We start from the raw sequence: 25,818 nt of genomic DNA, 5'->3' as shown, positions 1-25,818 counted from the left end.
AATTTAAAACAAAGTAATTAAAATTAATTAATAGAGTCTAAGCTAATTTATTTTCTAATCTAGGTCTAGCTAATGAGTCTGCCTCTTTCCTCCCTTCAAGAAGGGAAAGAGATCCCCAATTTCGTGCATGGGCCTAGATCCATGTTTTGGGCTGGAAAATCGAGCCTGAAACCGAATTTCTTCAGTCCACAGAACCCTTTTCAGTTAGATTTGACTTCAATAGACTTTTCTGCTTCTCTTATTGGGTCAAGGTTTGGACCATTGGAAAGCACTTTCCAAGACAGTAGTTTTGACATAAGGTAGGCCTAATTTCGAGGTCTAATTTCAAAGATACGGTCGTCGGAAGTTCTGCTGACTTTTGTGAGCAGTTTCTGCTCGCGTTGGCTTTGACTTTTCAGCTTTGACCAGGCTTTAAAAAGGTTTATTCTCCTTCAATCTTGGCCTTTAATCATAGAACTTTTTAGGAACCAATGCCTAAAATACATATGAACACGATAATAGTACTAACTCTTACTTATTAATCACATAATTGGTCTAAAAGTAATATTGTTAAAAGGTTAAAACTACAGTTTTGGGCTATTATCAAACCACCCGCAAACAGCATTTTGCTTGTCCTCAAGCAAATATGAGAAATTAGAATAAGTGACCAAAAATGGAGTTCTAATAATCTCGTTTCGCCGAGTAAAGGATTTACGGTTTATGAAAGGCTAAAGAAAGGCTTAGAGGGGCGACTAGCGGAAAATAATTCATAGGTTTGAATTTCTGGCTATATCGATCCAAAGAGTGCCTAAATTCTCGCTTAGGATATGGTATAGTTATCAAGCAAATGGATGTGTGATTTCTCTATCTAGATTTTACTTCTCCCTTTTGTCATTTCTCAATTTTTTTCACTCATATAAGGCTTTAGGCTATATTCTCACAGGATTTGTAGAATAACTACTCTAGCCTAGATTTCAGAAATTTACAGCCAAACAATCATAGATACTTATGCAATATATTTATAGAAAGATACAAAGATTATTATCTACATATTAACCTAAGTTTCTAAAAACTATTCTAACGCAAAAGCTACGTGAGACTTCTAGATTATTAAGAGCATAGAGAAAGAAAACAATACCAATATTCCTAAGTGTATAGCATAAACTTTTTATTTATATTTTTGAAATTTTGAAATTTTTGAATTTTTACTAGAAAACAAGTGCATATTGTACATATCCATATCCTAACAGATGCCTTAATTATACGTGTTTCTATGCCACCCCCAAACAAGAAGCATGCTTTGTCCTCAAAGTATTGAAATTAAAAAGGTAGAAAAATACCATGGAAACACGTGAATTTATGGAACATCTGCAAAACAAGGTTAAAACATACTAATATAGAAAAAGAAAAACAGGCGCAACTCTATATAAGTTCCACCCGTTATGGGGTTAATAAGAATCAAATTGCTTAGGACATGAGCAGACACTAACTGAAACTAAAAACTTACCTTATCTCCTGCATTTAAGCATTACCATCATCCTCATCCTCATCCTTTTCATAGGACCAAGGCTCTTTTGCATCCTGCCACGCTATAATAACTTGTCAAGCCCTTTGATGTGTGTCATCAACCCGTGCTAACCTGTCGAGTGTTACTCGGTCTGATAGGGTGTAAAAAGCAACCAAATGAGGTTGCACCTGCCATCTCGGCCAAGTCTTAACCCGAAATGAACGAACCACGCAATTGGTGGGTCTTATGACTTCAACCCTTTTCCAATCCGTGAATTGGGTACAGAATACAAGTAATCAACCGCGTATGATGCGGCAAACCAAAATAGGCATAAGAAGATACTTATGCCTCATGTTATGTGCTCTCTTTATACTAGCCACTAAAACTCTGGGAATGTCATATAGGCGACGTCTCTCAGCTAAAGCAAGGAAAATGTCACCAGCGGTACTATTTGTAGAAGTAAACTGCCACTCCCTTAAAATATTCCTCAAGATGAATAACATTGTGGTGCCTAGATTCAGGGACAGACTACCAAGGGCTATGTTATATCTCCCTTGGTCCATTATACGAAACACCCCTCCCCCATAATACTCGTGAAAATATGCATAGTCATATAGGTATGCATTATCAGTCACATATCCCCCACGTGTGTATAGGATTAGGCAAAGGCAATCCCGAAACTAAAGCTACCAAATTCTTACTGAATTCTAGTGGCGTGTTATCAACTACGATGGAGAATTGTTGTTTTCCATCTTGGTCACAATAGAATTTAACATTATTGTAAAAATAAATAGTAAGCAAAGGTGAGTGCGAGTCGTCGTCAATTACCAGTAGATGCCTCCATCCTTACTGCAAGATCCCGTAGGTGTCGTTTCCCAACAAGTCTTCGAAAGAATCTGAAATTTGACGACTCTCTAGAAGTGCTGCAACAACCTTTGAACACTCGCAAAAAAATTTGAAATTTGTTGTGGTTACGAAGGTCAGGGCACGGGTGCGCTATGGTTTAGCCTTGGTAGGGCGCAGGGTGCGCTCCAGCTATGATCGAATTCCAGGCACAGTTTAGAATGCCATTTGCCCTCTACTGGGGTAGGATCTTCGGTTTCTATTTCGGTATCTAGTTCAATATCTGGTGTAGGTACTACTGGTGGGGTAACTATATACATAGTTACGTTGTTATCAACCACTCTGCCAGAACGGACTCGGTGATGGCATTTAGCTCACCTACGTTTGCATTTTCCTTACTAGTATTACCATTTACCTAAAAGGGAAAAAGAAACAAACAAGGGTGGGTGGGTTTAATGGGACTTTGAAAAGACTAACAATACTAATGAAAACAATTCTAAACGAAACTAAGACAGCAGCGGCCCCAATTGATAAAAGGGAAAACGATAGGTAAAACCTATCATTTTCCCTTTATCAATCAAGAGACACCGACCAACCTCCTCTTTTGTGTGTTTAGATGGTGTATGGATGATGTAGATAGATGATGATCGTTGAACAAAAGAGAAGCGTGATCAAAACCTAATTATCCCTCACTAAGTAAAGGATGAGTAGGGTATCGTTCCACTTTTAAGTGTATGTTATGTGAAGAACGAGACCGGGAAAGGGGTTTGAGGGATTAAAACTAATGTTGTAGAGATTGTAGATTCTAATGCTAAACTAAGCTAAACTAACTAAACTATTGAGAATTTATAAGAGAGAGAATTCAAGATATTAGAATCCACTAATACTTTTAATCTATGACCTTCTGCTTCATGGTTGTTCTTACAAGTAGACTACAATTAGGCAATCGAGCGAGTGCCGATGCCCTTTTGGATGAAACATCGCTAACAATTAACTCTACTTAAGGTTGTTCTTATGTTTATGCTATTAATATCTTCTTTCCTTTTATGTAAGCTCGGGCAGCCATTCAATGTATTACCAAGAGCAACATCAATGAGTACTTCCTAATAGGGCAGCCATTCAATGAATCACCACTTAAAGCAAACACAAAGAATACTTCCCCTAGGCAGCCACTCCCTGAGCTACCCCTTCTAAGGCAACACAAAGAATACTTCCCTAACTCTAAAGAATTACACTACTAGAAGAAAAGTAAAGAACACAAGCATGATATTAATATTGCAAAACATAAACCCTATTCTATACTTCCATCCCCTGGCGTGGGCAATGGAACTAATAACTACAAACATAAAGAACTAACCTGATTGAAGAACACCATGAACCAGAAGAATCATTAGACCTTAAGCATTGGCTTCATCTACTCCCTTGAAGGAGAAGATTAGCCTTCCATATAGAAGGAAGAACACGAAGAACGAGAAAAAGAAGAGTTGAAGAACATAAGACTAGAAAGACTAATTTATTAAGACTTCGACTAGTTAAAACCGATCTTTTATTATTAATCTCTCTCTGCCTCAAGTTCTGGAGACAAGAATATAAGTGAATTGGCAAATTACATGAGGCACTTAGGTCCTCTATTTATAGGGGTTACAATGAGTTCTAGAAGCATTCCAAACCGTCATTTGTTTCCTAATACAAATAGGTTTCTTTCAGAGTCCGACTTCGTCTTCAAAACTGAGAAGGAATTGGCTACAGTGTCGATTCATGCGTCTGGACGCATTATCCATGCGTCCCAGACTTAATCAATGCGTCTGGATGCTCGATCTATGCGTCCCAGACGCAATAAATGCGTCTGGACGCTCGATCCATGCGTCCCAGACGCATAAGCCGATTTTCTCTCTTCTGCTCTATCCTTCTATCCTCTTTTGCGGGCTTTGGTCCAAGCAACGAATCCTTTGGCTTTGGGCTTCCAAATAGAGTTTAAAATAGGTCCAAGTCGCATATTTAATAGCTCCAATTCCTTGGTCTTCTCCATGATTGTCCACGGACCTCCCATGTGATCATTAATGCTCCGAATTGCTTCGTTTTACCCCATTTTCTCTAATATTCTACAAAACTTTCTTTTTCACCTGTAGAATCTTAAAACACAACTTATAAACACTATTAGTCCACTAAGATGGCTAAACAAGAGGCATAATCGAGGGTTAAATATCACTTTTTGAGCACTTATCACAACTCCCAACTAGCCTTTTGCTAGTCTCTTAGCAAATAAGATAAAAAATAGATAAGTGATCAAAATCACATCCTAATAACAAAAATAAAATCCTAACTCATTTTCGCAGGCATCGCGATTGCATTTACCATATGCAACAAGGCTTTAAACCTTTAAGTTTCCCAAAAAGGACGAGTTGTAGTCTCGTGAGGGTTTTCAGGTGATATACCCACAAAATCAATCAATAGCATGTTTAAGAATGATAGTATTTTTCAGAGAGAGAAATTCCTTACCCACTTAGTGCTTACCCCTATAGACAGTCTCCATTGCTAACTACATTTCTGCAAAGACTCATATATTATGATGGGAGATAGTAAAAATTGACAAAAATTCTCAATCAAGGCTTATGTGTGTACTTAGTCAATCTCCTATACTCTCCTATCCAAGAAACGGAATCCCTAGTTTACCATAGGTAGATAATCTCGACTTTCAATCCTCACCGGTCATACTCTCCGAAAAAAGAATCTCTCGAAGATGGTCTACTATTTTACCTCATGTATGTGGGGAAAAGAATAATGCATCTGAACATCCCACATACTACCTTGAAAACAGACTTGAATAAAATTAGTCTCATGGAAAGAATGTCAATCACATATGAAGTGTCGGGTCCTTCACTTTAGCATCCTCTCACCTATTCTAGACTTCGTACCATCATCTTGTAATGATAAGTCATGGGTTGTAACTTGGCTTGGGTATTGGTTTATGAAGAAAAGGTAAAAAAGGATTCTAAGGTTGTTTCTGAAAAACACTAAGGGTTTTGCTTCTTTCTCAAAAGATTGGAAGATTTCTTCAAATTCTGTATTGCAGAGAAAATTCTTTATCTTAGCTTTTCCATCCATTCTTTTTTTTTTTTTTTTTTTTTTTTTTGTTTAATGCTCAGTGGTATATCCTTGATTAGTACTGGATATGCTTGTTTTCCACTAGCTTCTTTCACTTTGAACAGAATGATGGACTTCATTGTATCTCTCTGGTATTTCCTTGTAATCTTCCTTTTTTGGTCTTTCTTCCTCCTTGTGCCCCTCGTATTCTTAGAAACATATGGGTATGGCTGATAAAGATTTTGGCTATACTTCTTGTCTGGAGTTGGGTGAAGGGTGAATGGTAGAGGGTTTTATGAAAGAAAATGGCTTATTGTAAGGCTCAAAAGGGTTTAACATGATGGTCCTACTAGGTGGGATTAAGGCTGAATGGGTTCACTACTTGACTTATCAGTATGATACTCTGTTTTGAATAGACTACAAGACCTAATGGCTATCTCCCCAGTTGATGTCACTTCGTGATTAACCAAATTAAAGAATAATGAGACTATATTACAACGACATAAAGAACTGAAAGATGATGAGTCACTAAGACTCGGATTTTTCTTAAGAACTCTCCAAAAAATGAGTATAAAGCTCAAGTCTCACGGGCTAAGTCTAAAAATTCTACTTTCAGTTTGCTAGGGGTTTAAATCTCTTTCTAGCAAAAGTACACAAAACCCACCAAGTATTATGGTGGTGCCTTGATAAAGAATTCTATCAATAAGAACTATGTCCGAGCATAATAAATAGTCTAAGCGGTAATGAAATCAATAATATCAACTATCTATCAAACTCAAAGACTAAGCAAGATATAGAATCTATATCCCGACTCATCATTAAAATTTATTTTTCTCATGCTCTCGATATAGAAACAAAAATATTTTTGTTTTTGAAAACTAATTTTCAAATTCATTTCTTAAGTACACCCTCCCCTACTTATGCATGCATTGACCTCAATGCATAAAGAAGTAAATGAAATGGATGAGAAAAAGGTAGGATATTACCATTGATGCGAATATCGTAATTAGTTCAAGAAACAAATTTTTAGGTCTTTTTACGCCGATCCCCAAGACATAATGTGAGTCTTTTAAAGTCGATCCTCAAGACTAGAATTCCCATTCCAAAACTGATCTCTCAACAACATGCTTACTTCCTATAGACATTTTATACTTTCGGTCTACTAGAGTTATGAGACTTTGACTCCGTGCTTGCAACTCCTCTCAAGAAAGGACAAAGTTATGAAAATCTGAGGGGCCCCGGCTTATCGATGGCACTTATACTAATGAGATCCTAAGGAGTCAAGCTTATGACGCTTGGCTTCCTCATGCAAAAACTTAAACTAGACAGAGTAACAGTTCAAGAAGACATAGAATGTAATATTTAAGGTGTGTAGGTAACTTACCCCAATTTTCCGCTTCAACAAGTTGGTCCGATAAACCGGATCCTTGAGAAAAAATGGCCTCCACGCCTCCAAAGAGGGTAACTCCATAAAAGGCTTTAGTAGATGAGCATTGACTTTGAAACGAGTCCTTCTCTTTATGTCTTCTACTTCAATAGCTCCAAAAGGTGTGACATGTCTTACTATAAACGGTCCCGGCCCATCTAGATCTCAAATTTTCCAGGAAAATTTCTAGACGAGAGTTGTAGGCGAGAACCTTCTCGTCGTGTTCAAATTCTCTCTTCAGAATTCTTCTATCATGTAATGCTTTAGTCTTATCCTTGTAAATCCTCGACTTATCATAAGCATCACTTCTCAATTCCTCTAATTCACCGATCCAAGCTTGCTCCTTTCTCCCGCTTGATCTAGGTTGAAATTCATCTCTTTCACTGCCCAATAGGCTTTATGTTCTAACTCAACAGTAGATGACACGCTTTTCCATATACCAAGCGATAGGGCTTACATCCCTATGGGTGTTTTGAATGCTTTGTTATGTATGCCCATAGTGCATCTTGGAGTCTAAGAGACCGATCTTTCCTAGATGGATTTACTTGTCTTCTCCGTAATACTCTTGATTTCCCTATTCAAACTTCGCTTGACCATTAGTCCGAGGATGATATGGTAAAGCTAGCTTGTGAATTACTACATACTTTGCCATAAGATTCCCAAATACACGGTTTCTGAAGTGAGAACCGTTATCACCGATGATGGCTCTCCGGTGTTCCAAATCTTGGTAGAATGTTCTTCTTCGAAAGTCCATGACGACTTTATGATCGGGCGGTCTTCGTAGGAACCGCCTTCAATCCATTTTGAAACATAGTCCACAGCAAGTAGAATGTAGGTGTAACCAAAAGAAGGAGGAAATGGTCCCATGAAATCTATACCCCATACATCAAAGATTTCTGAGATAAGGATCGGTTGTTGAGGCCACTCAAACCTTTTCGAGGTTTTACCCAGAAATTGGCATCTCGGACATGCTTTGCAATAAATATTTGCATCTTTAAAAAGAGTAGGCCAATAGAATCCAGCTTGTAATACCTTGTCTGCAGTACGTTGCGGGCCAAAGTGTCCTCCACAAGGCTGATCATGACAGAATGATAGAATGGATTCATGTTCCAATTCTGGGATGCATCTTCGAATAATTTGATCCGAACACTTCTTGAATAAGAATGGATCATCCCAAAAATAATATCTGGCCTTTGAGTAGAATAAATCTTTTTCTTGCTTGCTCCAATGTGATGGTACCTTGTCGGTCACAAGATAATTTGCAATGTGGCTGTACCATGGCACTTCGATATCTTGAACAACCGCTCATCGAAAAGTCTCACGATTTGTAAATTGTCTTCCGTATTCTCCACTAGCAATCTAGAAAGGTGATCAGCAATGACATTCTCTGTTCCTTTCTTATCACATATCTCCAAATCAAATTCTTGTAAAAGTAGTATCCATCAGATCAATCTTGGCTTGGCATCCCGCTTAGCGAAAATGACGCAAGGCAAAGATGGTCGATATAGACAATCACCTTTGAACCTATCGATATTGTCGAATTTGTCAAGAGAATAGACGACGGCTAAGAGTTCCTTCTCAGTGGTAGAATAATTAATCTGAGCTCCATTTAGAGTCTTGCTAGCATAGTAGATTGCATATGGCACTTTCTTGTCTCTTTGTCCTAGAACGGCTCCTATAGCATAATCGGATGCATCACACATGATTTCAAATGGTCGGCTCCAATCGGGCCGACGAATGATTGGTGCTGAAGTTAGTGCTTCCTTTAACTTCATAAAAGCTTCAACACATGATGTATCAAAATCAAAGACAATATCTTTCCCTAACAGATGTGACAGCGGTCTTGCAATTCTGCTGAAATCTTTGATAAATCGACGGTAGAATCCCGCGTGACCTAGGAAGGCACGGATATCTTTGACAGTTCTCGGTTTGGGTAGATCCTTTATAATATCAATCTTCGCTCGATCTACTAGAATTCCTTCCTTTGAAACTTGGTGACCTAACACTATCCCTTCCTTTACCATGAAGTGACACTTTTCCCAGTTCAGAACTAAGTTGGTATCGCAACAACGTTTAAGGCATACTCATGTCGTAGGCAATCCTCAAAAGATGATCCAAAAACTGAAAAATTGTCCATAAAAACTTCCATGTATTTCTCCACCATGTCGTCAAAAATACTCATCATGCATCGCTGAAAAGTGGCCGGTGCATTGCATAGACCAAAAGGCATACGACGGTAGGCGAATGTTCCGAATGGACATGTGAATGTGGTCTTCTCTTGGTCCTCAGGGTGAATATGAATTTGAAAATATCCTGAGTAACCATCAAGAAAGCAGTAGTAAGCTTGTCCAGCTAATCTTTCTAACATCTGATCAATAAATGGCAATGGAAAATGGTCTTTCCTCGATGCGCTATTCAGCTTCCTGTAATCGATGCAAACTCTCCATCCAGTCTGAATCCTGGTTGGAATCAACTCATTGTTCTCGTTCTCGATCACTGTGGTTCCGGACTTCTTTGGCACAACTTGAACTGGACTAACCCATTGACTATCAGAAATAGGGTAGATAATGCCTGGCGTCAAGGAGTTTGACGACCTCTTCTCTAACTACTTCCTTCATTTTCGGATTAAGCCTCCTCTGTGGTTGCTTAGAAGTCTTGGAATCCTCTTCCAGATGAATCCTATGTTGAACTATCATAGGGCTGATCCCCTTGATATCATCAATTGTCCAACCTATAGCTGACTTGTGTTCCTTTAAAAGTGCTACTAACCTGGATTCTTGCTCCGCAGTCAAATTTGATGCAATGACTACTGGGTAGGTTCCCAAATCTCCCAAGAAAACATACTTGAGTGTAGATGGTAAAGGCTTCAATTCTAGCTTAGGTGGCTCCTTCTTAAGCTCTTTAGGTGGTCCATCAAGCATAGGCGATTCAAGTTTTTCTTTGAACTTGATGTCATCCATGACAGGTGATGAATCCAAAATCGCATTGATTGACTCAACACTAAGTTCCTCACAATCTGAGTCTGTCAGAGCTTTCAATAACTCGTCAGCAGGATATGAATGAGTCAGATAATCCTGTGCTAACGCTTCAATCATGCATACCTCGTTCACAGCACATACTTCCTGTGGTTGCTGTAACATATGGAAAACATTGGTCTCAACTTTCATATTACCAAAGGATAACGTCATATTACCGTTTCGACAGTTGATGAGTGCATTTGCAGTGGCCAAGAATGGTCTGCCTAGAATGATTGGTATCTGCCTACCAGATGTAGGTTCTGTGTCGAGTACTATGAAATCAACCGGATAATAGAAATCTTCGATCTTGACTATGACGTCTTCAATTAGTCCTCTAGGTATCTTCACTGATCTATCTGCCAACTGTAAAGTAACATCAGTCGGTTTTAGATCCTTCAAGCCCAACTTCTCGTAGACGAAATATGGTAGAAGATTCACACTGGCACCCAAATCTAGTAAAGCTTGTTCCTCCAAAGAATCTCCAATTCTGCATGTAACAGTTGGACTTCCAGGATCTTTCAGTTTCACAACCGATAGATTCTCAGAGGGTGATGAACATCTTTGAGCGATAAAAGCTTCTTTCGAATGTTGGTCTTCTTCTTTACTAGATCTTTCAGGGAACTTGGCATAAGGGGAACTTGCTTGATGGCGGTCGAAATGGGATATTAATCAGAAATTCTGAAATACATCGCAAATCTCCTTTGCCGGTCATCTTTTCTCGGTATTCACTAGTTTTGAAGGAAACGGTCTTTGGCATTCTTCAAAATCGGTTCTCTTCTTTTCGCTTCGGTTGGCTTGGTAACAATTAGTGGAGTGACAGGTGGAGTCACTCGTGATGGCTTCTTCTTACTTACTTCCATAGTAGTTCCTTCAACTTCTTTTGCAACAGTTTCTTCAGCAGGTTGCACAACACTAGATATATCTGGAATGTTAGAACTGGGTGGGATGGTGGGGACATAAGTTACCTTAGGCTCCACAGAATCTTTTCCTGGTTCATAGACAATCTTGTTATCAACTTTCTTGCCTGATGATAAATGTAAAAACAATAAAATCCTAAATATTAATGCTAACAAGAACACTAATACGTAATCCTACCGTTCTTACGTTTAAATCAATTCTTCTTACTCTCAAAACAAAATCATGCAATACAACGAGTAAGGATTTCGTTCCACTCTCAATCTATCAAGACTAAATAGAATTCAACTACTCAAACCCAAAAGGAACAATGGTGAGAGTAATGATTTGATGTGAATTTTCTATTCTACCATTCCCAACAATTGAATCTAAACAAGACATAATATAAAGATTTGAACTTTATTTATTTAAACTCAATTTGAAACTACTCATGCAATAATTGATTTAAACTAATAGTGACAAATACTAAATCAATGAATTGCAATAGATGTTTAATGGAAAATGAAGCTAGATTATCAAAAACAACTAACTTTATTAATCTAATGAAAAGTAACAATGATTCAATAATCTATATTAAAACAAGGTATGAAAACTAATTAATTAATGGGATAAAACTAAAAACTAGATCTAGATCTAAAAACTAATCTAGATCTATCTTTTTCTAACCCTAAACTCCATTACATTAGCTTCCTAACCTAACTGCCATTAACAAAGATTCAAGCTTTTGTTTTTATACTTCCAGATCCAAAAATCGTGCATGGGCTTGGAGCCATGTTTTGGGCCGGAAAATCGGGCCCAAAACCCAATTTCTTTAGTCCAAAATGGGCTCTTCAGCTGCAGTTGGCTTCGACAGATGTTTCGTCCACTTCTGCTCCTCTGATTGGGTCAAGGCTTGGACCATTGCAAAGCTCTTTCCGAGCCGGTCGTTTTGACGTAAGGTAGGCCCAATTCCGAGGTCTGAGTCCAAAGATATGGCACTTGGAAGTTCTCACGACTTTTGCTCCTTTATCTCGCTAAAGTGGGACATTTCTGCACATAATGGACTTTGAAGCCCTGAAATGTATAAAAACACGTAATCGGTATTAACTCTTACTTATTATTCACATAATTGGTCTAACAAAGATGATTATTAAGGGGTTAAAACTACAGTTTTGGGCTCTTATCAAACCACCTCCAAACAAAGATTTTGCTTGTCCTCAAGCAAAGATGAGAAATTAGAATAAGTGACCAAAAATGGAGTTCTAACTACTCTCGTTTATTTGAGTCGCGATTGCATTGACCATATGCAACAAGGCCTTAAACCACTAGGAATTCCCTAGTGGACAAGTTATAGCCTCGTGAGAGTTTTCCAGTGAAAGTACTCACAAACTTCATCTATACTACAACGACTAAGAAAATAAAACTATTGTTTCCTTATTCATGCTCAACTATCTATACATCTCTCTAGCAATTACATAAGAATAACCCAAATAACCCTAAGCTAATATATGCATAATAATCAATCATCTAAAATAAACATATAACAATGAGTAATACTATGAAATGTAATAGCAGGTCCGTTTAAAAACTCTCGAAATAAGCGTCCTTAAGTAGGTCCTCACATAAATGTCAAGACAAAACCACTCTGATTTTTCCACTCAAGTTTATTTACTCCGATTAGTGCAAGTGGGCACACTTTACTTTTACAATCTCAATGACAACAAGGAAGCGGGGTCGATCAAACACATCTGCCACTTACTATCACACTAACCTATTCCTAATTGAGCTAGAGGTCTTTTATTAGGTGTTCGCATGGGATTAGGAGATGGTTTAAGAAGGAAGGAAATGGATATTCTAGAGGACAAGTCCGAGATAATAGAGTCTTCATATTATGTAACTAGAGAAAACCTTGTTATTTACTTTTGCTTCTACACTTTGTTTCCATCCTTAGCCATATTTTTCTTTCCTTTGGCCTTTGACTCCCTTTTATTCTATTTTTTTGGAGTTTTTATTTATTTCTATTTTTTTTTTCTTTTCTTTTTTTTTTTTTTTTTTTTTTTTTTTTTTTTTTTTTTTTTTTTTTTTTTCTCTTTGGATGGAAACTTCTTTTCTTTATTTTCTGAAGCAACTAACTAATTTTTTGTTTACACGTTTTTTCTCTTCTTCTTTCTTCCTCATTCTATTCTCGGACTTATTCTAAATTGGGTAGGTTGATTTTTATTTTGTTTTGTTTTGTAACAGGGTAAAGGAATTGTGGTTTATGGAAGGCTAAAGAAAGGCTCGGGAGAGGGGCTTACTAGCGAAAATAATTCATAGGTTTGAATTTCGGGCTATATCGATCCAAAGAGGGCCTAAATTCTCGCTTAGGATATGGTTTAGTGATCAAGCAAGTGGGCGTGTGATTTCTCTATCCGGATTTTACTTCTCCCTTGTGTCATTTCTCAAATGTTTCATTTCATATAAGGCTTTTAGGCTATATTCTCACAGGATTTGTAGAATAAGTACTCTAGCCTAGATTTCAAAACTTCACCGCTAACAATCATAGATACTCATGTAATAAATTTATAGATAGATGCAAAGATTATTACCTACATATTAACCTAAGTTTCTAACAATTATTCCGATGCAAATGACTCACGTGAGACTTCTAGATTGTTAAGAGCATGGAGAAAGAAAACAATACCAATATTCCTAAGTGTATAGCATACTTTTTATTTATATTTTTGAATTTTTGAAATTTTAACTAGAAAACAAGTGCATATTATACATATCTATATCCTAACAGATGCCTTAATTACACGTATTTCTATGCCCCCCCCAAACAAGAAGCATGCTTTGTCCTCAAAGCATTTAAATAAAGAGGGTAGGAAAAATACCATTGAGCGCGTGAAATTCAGAACATCCGCAAAACAAAGTTAAAACATACAAATATAGTAATAAAAATACTGACGCAACTCTATAAGAGTTCCACCCATTATGGGGTTAACAGAATTAAATTGCTTGGGACATAAGCAGACACTAACTGAAACTAAAAACTTACCTCCACTCCAGCGTTTACTCGTCATCCTCCTCTTCTATAAAGAAGTGAGGTTCCTTCGCGTCCTGCCATGCCATTATAATTTGCCAAGCTTGCCGCCATTTATCATCTACGGATGCCAACCTGTTAAGCGCCACTTGGTCGGATGGGGTGTAAGGTGCAACCTGATGAGGTTGTATCCTCCACCCTTGCCAAGTCATTGCACCGGAAAGATCGAATAATAGAATTGGTGGGTCTCACAATGTCGATCCCCAACCCAAATTGTGAAAGGGGCACAAAAAAACAGGGAAGAAACATAGTATAATACGGCAAACTAATATAGGCATAAGAAGATACTTATGCCTCATGCTATGGGCTCGTGCTAAACTAGACATTAAGGTCTTAGGAAGGTCATATAGCAGCGCTCTCGCCTAAAGCAAGGAAAACATCGCAAGTGGCATTATTCGCGAAGAAAAAAATGTCACTCCCCTAATATGTTTAGCATGATAAAGAACATTACCGTATCACATTAAGGGACAAGTTACCAAGGGCTACATTATATGTCCCTTGGTCCTCTACACGAAATTGTTGGACCCATAAGCCTCATGCAAAAAGTCATAAGTGTAGACATGAATATTATCTACCCAATAGCATCATGGGTCTTGTATTTCAAATGCATGGCAAGTCCAAGAACAAATGCTTGCAAGAACCATAAGCGATCCGACTTTACGCGTGATCACCTCACAAACCAAGCACCATAAGTAGTGTGCTTTGAAACAAATCTTCGAAAGATTGTTCCGGTATCAATGTAGGAGATGTCATCTCAAAATTACGCCTGGAATAGCCGTGAATGATCCGAAACTACCCGTGAAAAACTGGAATTTTTCTGGTCCACGGAAGTCAGTCGCTGGCGCTCCAGATAGGGCGCGAGTCGCTCCTGAAATTTTTAGAATTCCGGTGTTTGAGCCGGTCGGTCGCGCTTGCTTGCTGGCGCCTCCTGAAATTTTAGAATTCCAGTGTTTGAGCACGGTCGCTTCAACTGAGGCGCTGGCGCCATCTAGGTCCGGAGATGAGGGCGGGTCGCTACCACTTGAAGCATGGCGCTCTTCTAACTAAATTTTCCAAAATGTGAAGGGCGCGCGCGCGCTCCCGGCTACCGGAAAACCGGAGTTTAGAGCAAAAAGAAGGTAAAACTTGGAGTGGAAAACTTTTTTTTTTTTTTTCAAGGGAGCGAAAGGGGGGTAAGAATAGGAAGTTTAGTGATCAAGCATGGAAAAACCAAACACCCCCCATTCCCCAAACAAATTTTTTTTTTAAAAACGAAAACAGGTTTGTAAAAATTTGTTTTAAAACGGGTCTTTTAAAGTCGATTCCCTAGACTTTTGATATATATGTATTTACATGCGTTTCCCATATATCAATAATCTAAAAAGTGATCTTTTAAAGTATTCCCTAGATTTAAAGTGATATATATGTATTTACATGCATATATCAATAATCTAAAAGTTGTGGGTCTTTCCACAAATAATTAACATGGAATGCACCATCAAAACGTAATTAAGCACCAAGATTTCCTATGATGTAGCCTAGTGGAATGAGAGTAAAGCCTTATAGATCTAAAACCTAATCGAAAGCATACAGTTTCTTTTTGTCCTCCTACGAAGGGAATGCCAAGTAAATGAACATGAGAAAATTGATGGTTGTGGAAGATAATGTAGGATGTGGATAATTTTGAGAAGGGAAAAATGGAAAAAATGAAAAAGTGTCCGGTGGCTTGTCCTTGGGTGTTACTTCTTCACTAGTTGGTTTTAGATAGTTATGAAGCATAGGAGAAACACCAAGGTCAAGTACAAACTCAATGGTTCTTTGAAAAGGTAGAGGGCGAGGAACATTCATGAGGGAAGGTGAATGAGTGACATGAGGATGTGAGGTGGGTGAATGGTGTTCAACTAGTGTTCTTAGGTCTATATCATCAGAGGCCTTGAGATATGCAAGACATTCCTCAATAGGTGGGTAAGAAGAATCACTGGGATAAAGGGCAAAAAATTTTTCTTCCGTCATGGCGTCAAGAGATGAATGGATGTCAATAGGAGAGAACTCGCGAGGCGGCAAAGAAGGATTGCAAAAGAGTCGAAGGAAATCCTCCTTGATGTTATCTACATCTAGGGAGTAGAAATTGTGATCCTTGTCTTCTTCCATAAGAGGGGTATCTACTAGTGTGGGGACTAAAGTGTCAGCCGCACTAATGTAAGGTACAACACTCTCAATGGACTTCACTTCCCTTTCTACAGGCAAACCTAGTTGTCCTTGTTTTTGTCTAAACATGTTAACTTCTACAGAAAGATTTCCAAAAGAAAGAGTCATTGAGCCATCCCGACAATTGATTTGGGCATTGGCGGTTGCCAAGAAAGGACGCCCTAAGATGATGGGAATGGAATCATGAGCAACTTCGTGTCAAGAATAACAAAGTCTGGCCGGATAGTAAAAATCCTGAACTTTAACGAGAATATTTTCAACTACACCCTCGATACTTAATAGAACGATCGGGCTAACCGCAAAGTCATTTTGGTTGGTTGAAGTTTTGTTAGACCCAGTTGTTTATATAAATAAAAGGGAGTAAGTTAACACTTTCCCCGTGTCTAATAAAAAGCAGTTGTTATGAAGGTATCACCTAAGGTGCATTATGACAAGAGATCGACCGGGGTCCTTGTACTTAACAATTCCGTTATGTTCGGATAAAGAGGATATTGTTCGGTTTAAGAATGCTTCGTGGGGTATGTTGGTTTTCCTCTTCTTGGTGCACAACTCTTTTAGAAACTTAGCGCGTCCAGTAGACTTTTATAGCTTCTAGAAAAGGTAGGTTTATAGTCAAATTTTTAAACACTTCCCTAATCTCATCAAAATTCTCGCCATTTTTAAACACAACTAGTCTTTGGGGATATGGTGCTTTATCGCTATTTTTAACGAAGGGATAAAAGTATTATTAGGCTTTGCTTTATCTCTATCCGTTTTCCATCTAGGTATCCATATTGGAACCTCTACAGGTGTAGGGTCTTCACTTTCTATTATTGGATCTTGTAATGTTTTCCCTTTTGGTTGTGGTTTAACCGGGTACTTCTACAAATTGTAGGGTCTTCGGTTTCTATTATAGTATGTGGTATGGTTTCATTTTTAGTTTGTGGGTAATCTTTAGGCATAGTCACTTGGTTATCAACTACTCACCTACGAACGAAGGGTAGTGTACTGTAGGAGGGTCCCCTTGGTTTATATTACCATTACAAAGAATCTTACCGTTAATTTCAAAGGCGGTGTTTGTTGACTTAGGATTAGGCAATTGCTTGACTTGGAAACACGCCAGTTTGGTTATTATTTTGGTTAGAAGACATGTCAATAACCTTTTTGGCACAAAGACTGCATCATTTGCATCGTTTGTTTCATCATATTAGAGTTTTGATCATCTTTGATCTTTCATCAAGTTGGAGTTTTGTTGCATAATTTGATTTTGTTTCTCCAACAAGGTCACTACTACTTTGTCCGTAGATGGTTGTATTGGAATTAAAGCTTGTTGGCGTTCATGTCTTGATGTTGATAGTTCTCGGGTTATGGGTACTAAACCTCTATTCTGGTCCTTTAAGTTCCCTTGTCCTTGATGTTGAGTTAACGGGTTGAAGTGTGGTGGTTGTGGTGGTGTTTGTGCATAGACAAGAGGACAATAGAAGTCGGAATGCTCAAGACTACAAATGCACATTACAACGAAGTAGAGTTAATGTTCATGACCGAGTGGATTGTTGTTGAACGAGATGGCATCTACCTTTTTAGTGAGGGCATCGATAAGAGTTTTAAGCTCGGGATCATGTTTAACCTCACGAAAGAAGGAGAGGAGGGAGGAATCGTTACCTCCCCCAATTGTTGTTCCTCTTAGATTGATCTTCTAAGAATGTATAAGCCTCCAAGGCTCCTTTACTAAGAAAACTACCCCGGACATGATATCTAGAACCTCCTTATGATAATGTGAAAGCCCCTTGAAGAAAGCACGAACAAAGCGTGTCTTTTCGCAAGATTATGATGGGCATTCAATGAGAAGATCGATTGAAACGATTCCGTGCCCTCTGAAAAGGATTCATGAGGATTATGGTGAAGAAATGAATTTTGTGAAGCATTTCATCCGTCTTCATGGTGGGTAAAATTGTTCCATGAACAATTGAACAAGTTGAGCCCATGAGTCCACGAGTTTGGCGTTTGGGCAGTTAACCAAGACGCCGCTTTGTCGGCTAGGGTGAAAGGAAACACCCTAAGTTTAACTTGATCCGACTTACGCTAGGATGATGGAATGTAGTGAGAACTTGGTCTATCCTACGATAAAGCTGGTAAGGCTTCTCGTGGTCTAAACCATGAAAACCGGTAACAAGTTAAATATATTAGGGGGATTCAAAATCCCCCACTAGGTTTGCAAAAGAACGATGCGACTTAGGGCCATCGTTTAGGGCTTTATAAAAATCGAGAGAGGAGTCTCTTGTTCTTTAGCCATTGATGCAAGTGTAGTGTGTGAAATTCTAGATAGGCGTGTTGTATTTATTTCTATGAAAAACAAGCCTGATTATACTAGAATTAAAACTCCTCCGGCGAAGAGGCGAGGAGTGGAAGAAGGAGTACCGAATGCCTCCTTGCTACGCTTTGAATAAGCGTCTTGATATCGCCGATTTAAGTGTATTTAACAAGTTAGAAACACTTAATAACTTTAAGGAATAAAAATATGCATTTACCTATGAAAATTGGGCTGTTCGGATGAATTTTCCTTGTTGGGCGCGGGTAGGGCGCGGGTTGGGCGCGGGCGCGCTCAAGGTAAGTTGAAATTACAGTGAATAAGGGCGGGTCGCGCTCAACATGGGCGCGGGCGCGCTCCAGGGTTTTCAAGTTTTAGGCCTTTTATCGTACTCCAAAAAATCTGAAATTTTTACAGTAATTTGCTAAGACATCTATCAAGTAGCCTGTAAAATTTCAGATCGATCGAAGTTGTGAAAGTCCCTCTACAGCCCTTCAAAGTTTGCGTAACGGTTTTCGGACACAATACAAACAACCGAATGGTTAACCCATCAAAACAAATCCAAAAATTTCCAAATTTTTACTGGAGACTCCTGAGAGATTCTAGTTGTTCCTGTTAAAAGTTTAGAGCAATTGGAGTTCTACAACCTCTCCTTATTGGCTGGTGTTCCAGATATTAAGTGTTTGCAACACTGCAGAAACACACTGGAAACACTCTACTATTTAGGAGGTCAAAACAAATCAAAAACTCATCAAATTTTTACTACAAACTCCTGGATTAGGATAGATACTCCTGTAAAAATTATAGAATTTTTAGAACTCCTTAAGTAACCTTACTTGTCTGTTTTTCAAGAACATACGGTGTGAAAACTGAAATGCAGTACTGTAAAGATCGTATTTGTTTTACAAGGTAAACCAACTCTGAAAAATCTGAAAATATTCTAGTAAATCAACAACACATTAAATATTATGTATGAATATTTTCAGAATTTTCGAAAATTTAGAAATACCTTCACTGCAGTGTTTTTCTCTGTGAATCCATGAGCCCTATGCCCCAAAACAAAGCAACAGCCGAAAATTCAAGAAATAAGAATGAAAAATTAAAAGGGTGGGTGGGTAGAGAATGGGGGATTGCCCCTTGGATTCAAGCAATTGAATTCTTGTCTTGAACGAGATTAAGATGGCAGCGGCGCCATTTGATAAATGTAAAAACAATAAAATCCTAAATATTAATGCTAACAAGAACACTAATACGTAATCCTACCGTTCTTACGTTTAAATCAATTCTTCTTACTCTCAAAACAAAATCATGCAATACAACGAGTAAGGATTTCGTTCCACTCTCAATCTATCAAGACTAAATAGAATTCAACTACTCAAACCCAAAAGGAACAATGGTGAGAGTAATGATTTGATGTGAATTTTCTATTCTACCATTCCCAACAATTGAATCTAAACAAGACATAATATAAAGATTTGAACTTTATTTATTTAAACTCAATTTGAAACTACTCATGCAATAATTGATTTAAACTAATAGTGACAAATACTAAATCAATGAATTGCAATAGATGTTTAATGGAAAATGAAGCTAGATTATCAAAAACAACTAACTTTATTAATCTAATGAAAAGTAACAATGATTCAATAATCTATATTAAAACAAGGTATGAAAACTAATTAATTAATGGGATAAAACTCAAAACTAGATCTAGATCTAAAAACTAATCTAGATCTATCTTTTTCTAACCCTAAACTCCATTACATTAGCTTCCTAACTTAACTGCCATTAACAAAGATTCAAGCTTTTGTTTTTATACTTCCAGATCCAAAAATCGTGCATGGGCTTGGAGCCATGTTTTGGGCTGGAAAATCGGGCCCAAAACCCAATTTCTTTAGTCCAAAATGGGCTCTTCAGCTGCAGTTGGCTTCGATAGATGTTTCATCCACTTCTGCTCCTCTGATTGGGTCAAGGCTTGGACCATTGCAAAGCTCTTTCCGAGCCGGTCGTTTTGACGTAAGGTAGGCCCAATTCCGAGGTCCGAGTCCAAAGATATGGCACTTGGAAGTTCTCACTGACTTTTCTCCTTTATCTCGCTAAAGTGGCACATTTACGCACATAATGGACTTTGAAGCCCGAAAATATATAAAAACACGTAATCGGTATTAACTCTTACTTATTATTCACATAATTGGTCTAACAGTATGATTATTAAGGGGTTAAAACTATAGTTTTGGGCTCTTATCACCTGACCTCAGAGTGGTGACAGAATTAACTTGGGCATTCGACTGAGTAATCTCCAGGTTATCCACCTGCAAGACACCTCTTCCTTTCGGATTTGGCTCCGGCTGGCTTGGTAATGCTCCTTTTGATCTTTCTGTCAAGGCGGCAGCGATTTGCCCTATCTGGCCTTGAATGACACTAAAGTTATTCTCCAACTTCTGGGTTCTTTGATTTGTCCGTTTTACCATTGACAATGGTGGTGATAGCTTCTTCCGGATGTGGGATAACTCGCTTTGCTTTCGAGGCGTAGGGGCAATATATCCACTCATAAGATATGGTACTAACTCTTTGTTTGTGTTGGCTTGGTATTGTTGGTTCTGGTATGACTGTTGATTTATGTATGGTTGCTGGCGGTTTTGGAATTGATCATCGGTTATTCGAACCGATTTGACTGATTTTGGAATCCGGAGGAAAATTCCCCTGATTTGTATTTTGTGGTTTCCAATAATTTTGTCCCCTGATTGAACTGGTTATTTCTTCCTAAAGAGTTGATACTACATGCCTCTGCATTAGTATCCGGATAATCTGAACACTCTTGATGGTGTGGCCTTCATCGAACATAGCTCACAAATGGTATAACAAGGCTTGGATGGCCGAGGTTTAGCTTGGAAATTGTTTGGTTTTGGAGGATTCATGGAGAACCGATCAAACTTCTTGTTCAGATTTTCAAGTCCCGTTGATAGGCTTGCCATAATTGATAGCATTGCTTGATTTGGGTCTTCTTGAATTTGGTTGCCAAATTTCTTGGCACCCTCCACTCTAGCTACGTCCTCGCTTGCTAGTACTCTATGTTGAGTGTCTTCACTAAATTCTCGAGAAAGTTGTAAGCTTCCTCTCCATCCAATGATGTAAACTTACCTTGATGCATTGATCGTATCATCCGCTTGTTCATAGTAGAAAGTCCTCGAAAAAAAAAAAATGAGCGGTGTGCTCTTATCATAACCATGATGTGGACATGAGACTAGCAGATTATTGAATTTCTCCCAGCTTTGATGATATTCTTCAGTCACCTTCCCTTTGAAATTGCTGTGGCTTGGCTGCATTGCATCTGTCTTCTGGGGTGGGTAGAACTTGTTCATAAACTTTGTTCTTAACTTCTCCCAGTTGTTGATTGAATTGATCGGCTGTGTAGTTAACCATTCGGATGCTTTACCTTCGAGTGAGAGTGGAAAAAGGATTAACTTGATACTCTCATCCCTGATATTCTGGTTCTTGAAAGTTCTGAGGACTGATAGAAATTTGTTCATGTGAACATAAAGGCTTTGAACATTATTAATGCCGAACCATTGAACTTTGGAAGCATAGAGATTACTGATGCTCTAAGTTCAAACTGGTTAGCTTCTGTCTCTGGAAAAACAATACTGCTTGGTGGGTCTCCAATGATTGGTGAATAGAAATCACTCAGCTTTTTCCTCTGTTGTGCTTGCATTGGAGGACTAGCTTCAAGATTATTGGTGTCCAAAACACCTCCATCATTGCTTGCGGCCATTGTATCAATCTCGTCTAGTATTCTTGTGAGTCGGTTGTTAAACCTTGTCCACTGTTGTGTTCTTACCGGACGATGATATGGATGACGGGGCATACACTAGAAAATTCTATGCAAAAATAACAAAAAAAAAAAAAAAAAAACTATCCTACTATGCAACTATTCTAAATTATACTAGAATGTAAAACTACTTTTCTTCAACTGGGTTGGGCTTTGCAGCTAGTATCTCGCCCGTTGTCTAAAGTCGCCTCTTCTAGGGTTATGGTGAATCACTTGGATTGCTTAAGTACCACTTTTACGCATCGATAGTCCGTTTGTCAAGATTCGGACAAGAAACACTAGAGTCCGATATTTCATTTGTGTTGGCTTACAAACTTCAATTGTTGAAAAGATCCTAAATGCAATTATACTAGAAAGCAATAAAACTAAACTATGATGCAACTATACTAAGAAAGCAATAAAAAGAATGAAGATTCGACTAACCTGGATGGTAGATCTTGTCTTCGAGATGTCCTTCAAGCTTCTTTCTTTCTTAAAAGGAATGATGATGCGGCTAAAATTACCTCAATATCCAAAATTCTAATCTTGAAAGAAAACGTTAAACATAAACAACTTAAAACGGCAGCTGCGCCATTTGACCAATGCCCTTTTTTTTTTTTTTTTTTTTTTTGGGGCTACAATTAATTATATCCCTGGCAGCGGCGCCATTTGACCAACCTCTTTTTGTGTGTTTAGATGGTGTATGGATGATGTAGATAGATGATGATCGTTGAACAAAAGAGAAGCGTATCAAAACCTAATTATCCCTCACTAAGTAAAGGATGAGTAGGGTATCGTTCCACTTTTAAGTGTATGTTATGTGAAGAAACGAGACCGGAAAGGGGTTTGAGGGATTAAAACTAATGTTGTAGAGATTGTAGATTCTAATGCTAAACTAAGCTAAACTAACTAAACTATTGAGAATTTATAAGAGAGAATTCAAGAGATTAGAATCCACTAATACTTTTAATCTATGACCTTCCTGCTTCATGGTTGTTCTTACAAGTAGACTACAATTAGGCAATCGAAATGAAAGTGCCGATGCCGCTTTGGATGAAACATCGTTAACAATTAACTCTACTTAAGGTTGTTCTTATGTTTATACTATTAATATCTTCTTTCCTTTTATGTAAGCTCGGGCAGCCATTCAATGTATTACCAAGAGCAACATCAAGGAGTACTTCCTAATAGGGCAGCCATTCAATGAATCACCACTTAAGGCAAACACAAAAAGAATACTTCCCCCCAGCACCACTCCCTGAGCTACCCTTCTAAGGCAACACAAAGAATACTTCCCTAACTCTAAAGAATTACACTACTAGAAGAAAAGTAAAGAACACTAGCATGATATTAATATTGCAAAACATAAACCCTATTCTATACTTCCATCCCCCGTGTGGGCAATGGAACTAATAACTACAAACATAAAGAACTAACCTGATTGAAGAACACCATGAACCGGAAGAATCATTAAACCTTAAGCACTGGCTTCATCTCCTCCCTTGAAGGAGAAGATTAGCCTTCCATATAGAAGGAAGAACACGAAGAACGAGAAGAAAAAGAGTTGAAGAACATAAGACTAGAAAGACTAATTTATTAAGACTCAGCTAGTTAAAACCGATCTTTTATTATTAATCTCTCTCTGCCTCAAGTTCTGGAGACAAGAATATAAGTGAATTGGCAAATTACATGAGGCACTTATATAACACCCCGTGTTTTAATTCATTTATTTTCCTAATAATAATATTAATAGATAATAGATTAAATAAAATAGGATAAGTGTTAGTGGAAATAGGAGACGTGGGTTTATGGGATAAACCTTCTTCCCTATTTCGGGGGTTTTGTTTTTAACAAAAAGAAAACAGAATAGAGTTTTCTCACGAGAGTTTACGGGGAAAACCAAATGAGTTTTAGGCAGAAAAAAGCGGAGATTTTTCTGAAAGAAGAAAAGGAAGTTTTTCTTGTAGCTGGCTGATAATCGGAGAGCGTTGCAGGTGAGTAGAGTTTATCTCTCACCACTACTAAAACTAAAATTTTTGTCTGTTTATATTACGAATTTACTGTCGAAGCTATATAAGTTTTGCTCGTTCTTCCAGTTCGTTCTGTTCGATGTCGATATATTCTGTCGGCTGTCGATATACACTGTTATTGTGAGCAGTTTATTTTTCTTATTTTTTTCTCCTATATAGACACAGTCACTTCAAACCATGTTCTGTGCGTTTTTCATGTTCTGCTCGTCTCTTCAAAAATTATTCTCATGGTTAGTGGTTAAAACTTGTTAGATTTCAGGACTATCCAAAGACTCGTAGGTGGTTATTAATGGAGGCGTGAGCCCCAAACCTCATCCTCTGGCCTGTAAATGATTAGAATGATAATACTGTGATACTGTGGTGGTGTTGGGTTTTTGTATGTTTTGAACTGATATTTGGTATTGTGGGTTGGGAGTTTGATGGTTTGTTTGGTTGTGGGTGTGGGGCTATCGAGTGAGGGCAGTGGAGCTTGAAGAACCGTTAATGGCAGCCAAGAAATCGTCAGTAATAGTATGTAACTGTTATTGTTGGGTTTTTGTTTTTGATTGTGGATGATTGGGTGGATGTTTGGTTGTGAGGGGGTATGTTTGAGGTTGGTATGAGGGCGGTTGAAGCTCGAAGCTCCATCAATGCCGGTCGCGATATTCTAGATCTAGATTTGAGGATGAGTATTGATGTAAAGAGTTGGGTTTTCGCGTTTGTTAAAGTGGTGGGGGTTTTTACCCTCTCCATTTTCGGTATGTTTTGGAGGGTGGTGATTGGAATTGTGGTGGTGATGAATGAAAGGTTTTGGTGGGCTTTGGGCCTAATTCCTTAGGGTTTTGGTGAGAAGAAACCTGATGAACAAGACTTTGGATTTCGAAGCTTTTGGGGTTAGATTTTGGATTGGTTGGCCTAATTCCTTTGAGTTGACTTTTGGTTGGGCCAAAACCTTATGATTTGGTTAAGATAGGTCAGGGCTAAATGTTTAAGTTTAGGCTAGACTTTATATACGGGCTTTAACTACTATGTGGCTTTGGGGTTAATTTAATCAAGATATAAGATTTGGATTGGTTGAAGTTTTGGAATTGGGTTTTATGACCGCTGATGTCATATGACCCATTTATTGAATGTGCCATAAATGGCCCGTTAAGCGTTATTGACTTTGAATGACTTTTAGACTACCCTAGAGAGGAACTAAGGTATTAAGAGTTGATTCCTTTGACCGAATGACCTAAGGTACATAGGTTGAAATTTTATAAGACTATGGTAAATTAATTTGACTTTGATCTTTGACCAGAGTTGACTTTTGACTATGGTTGACTTTGATCAATTTTTGACCTTTTAACTTCGGATTATGATTTGGGTTATTAAGATAGGTCTAGGGCTATTAGCATACTTGACTTTAGGCTAAGACCTCTATATATATCGCAGTGTTTGGGTATTAACTACTATGTGATTTTGCAGTATTTTATGATACGCAATGCTATGACACTTAGACATCCATAAAACTAATAACGCGTAAACCAAAATTAATTTAATCAAGATACTCATTCGTTCTCTGAAATGATATATAAAATAAATTTCAATAATGCGTAAACAAAATGTACCGCACTCTTTTAGAACTCTCCACGCCTCAAGTTTTGGAATTGGGTTTTATGACTGTTGATGTCATATGATAGGTGGGCATTT

Source organism: Coptis chinensis, chromosome 4, assembly GCF_015680905.1.
Source record: "Coptis chinensis isolate HL-2020 chromosome 4, ASM1568090v1, whole genome shotgun sequence".
In the NCBI taxonomy this organism is placed as follows: Eukaryota; Viridiplantae; Streptophyta; class Magnoliopsida; order Ranunculales; family Ranunculaceae; genus Coptis; species Coptis chinensis.
The sequence above is the reverse complement of the archived record's forward strand: the minus strand, read 5'-3'. Positions refer to the sequence as shown.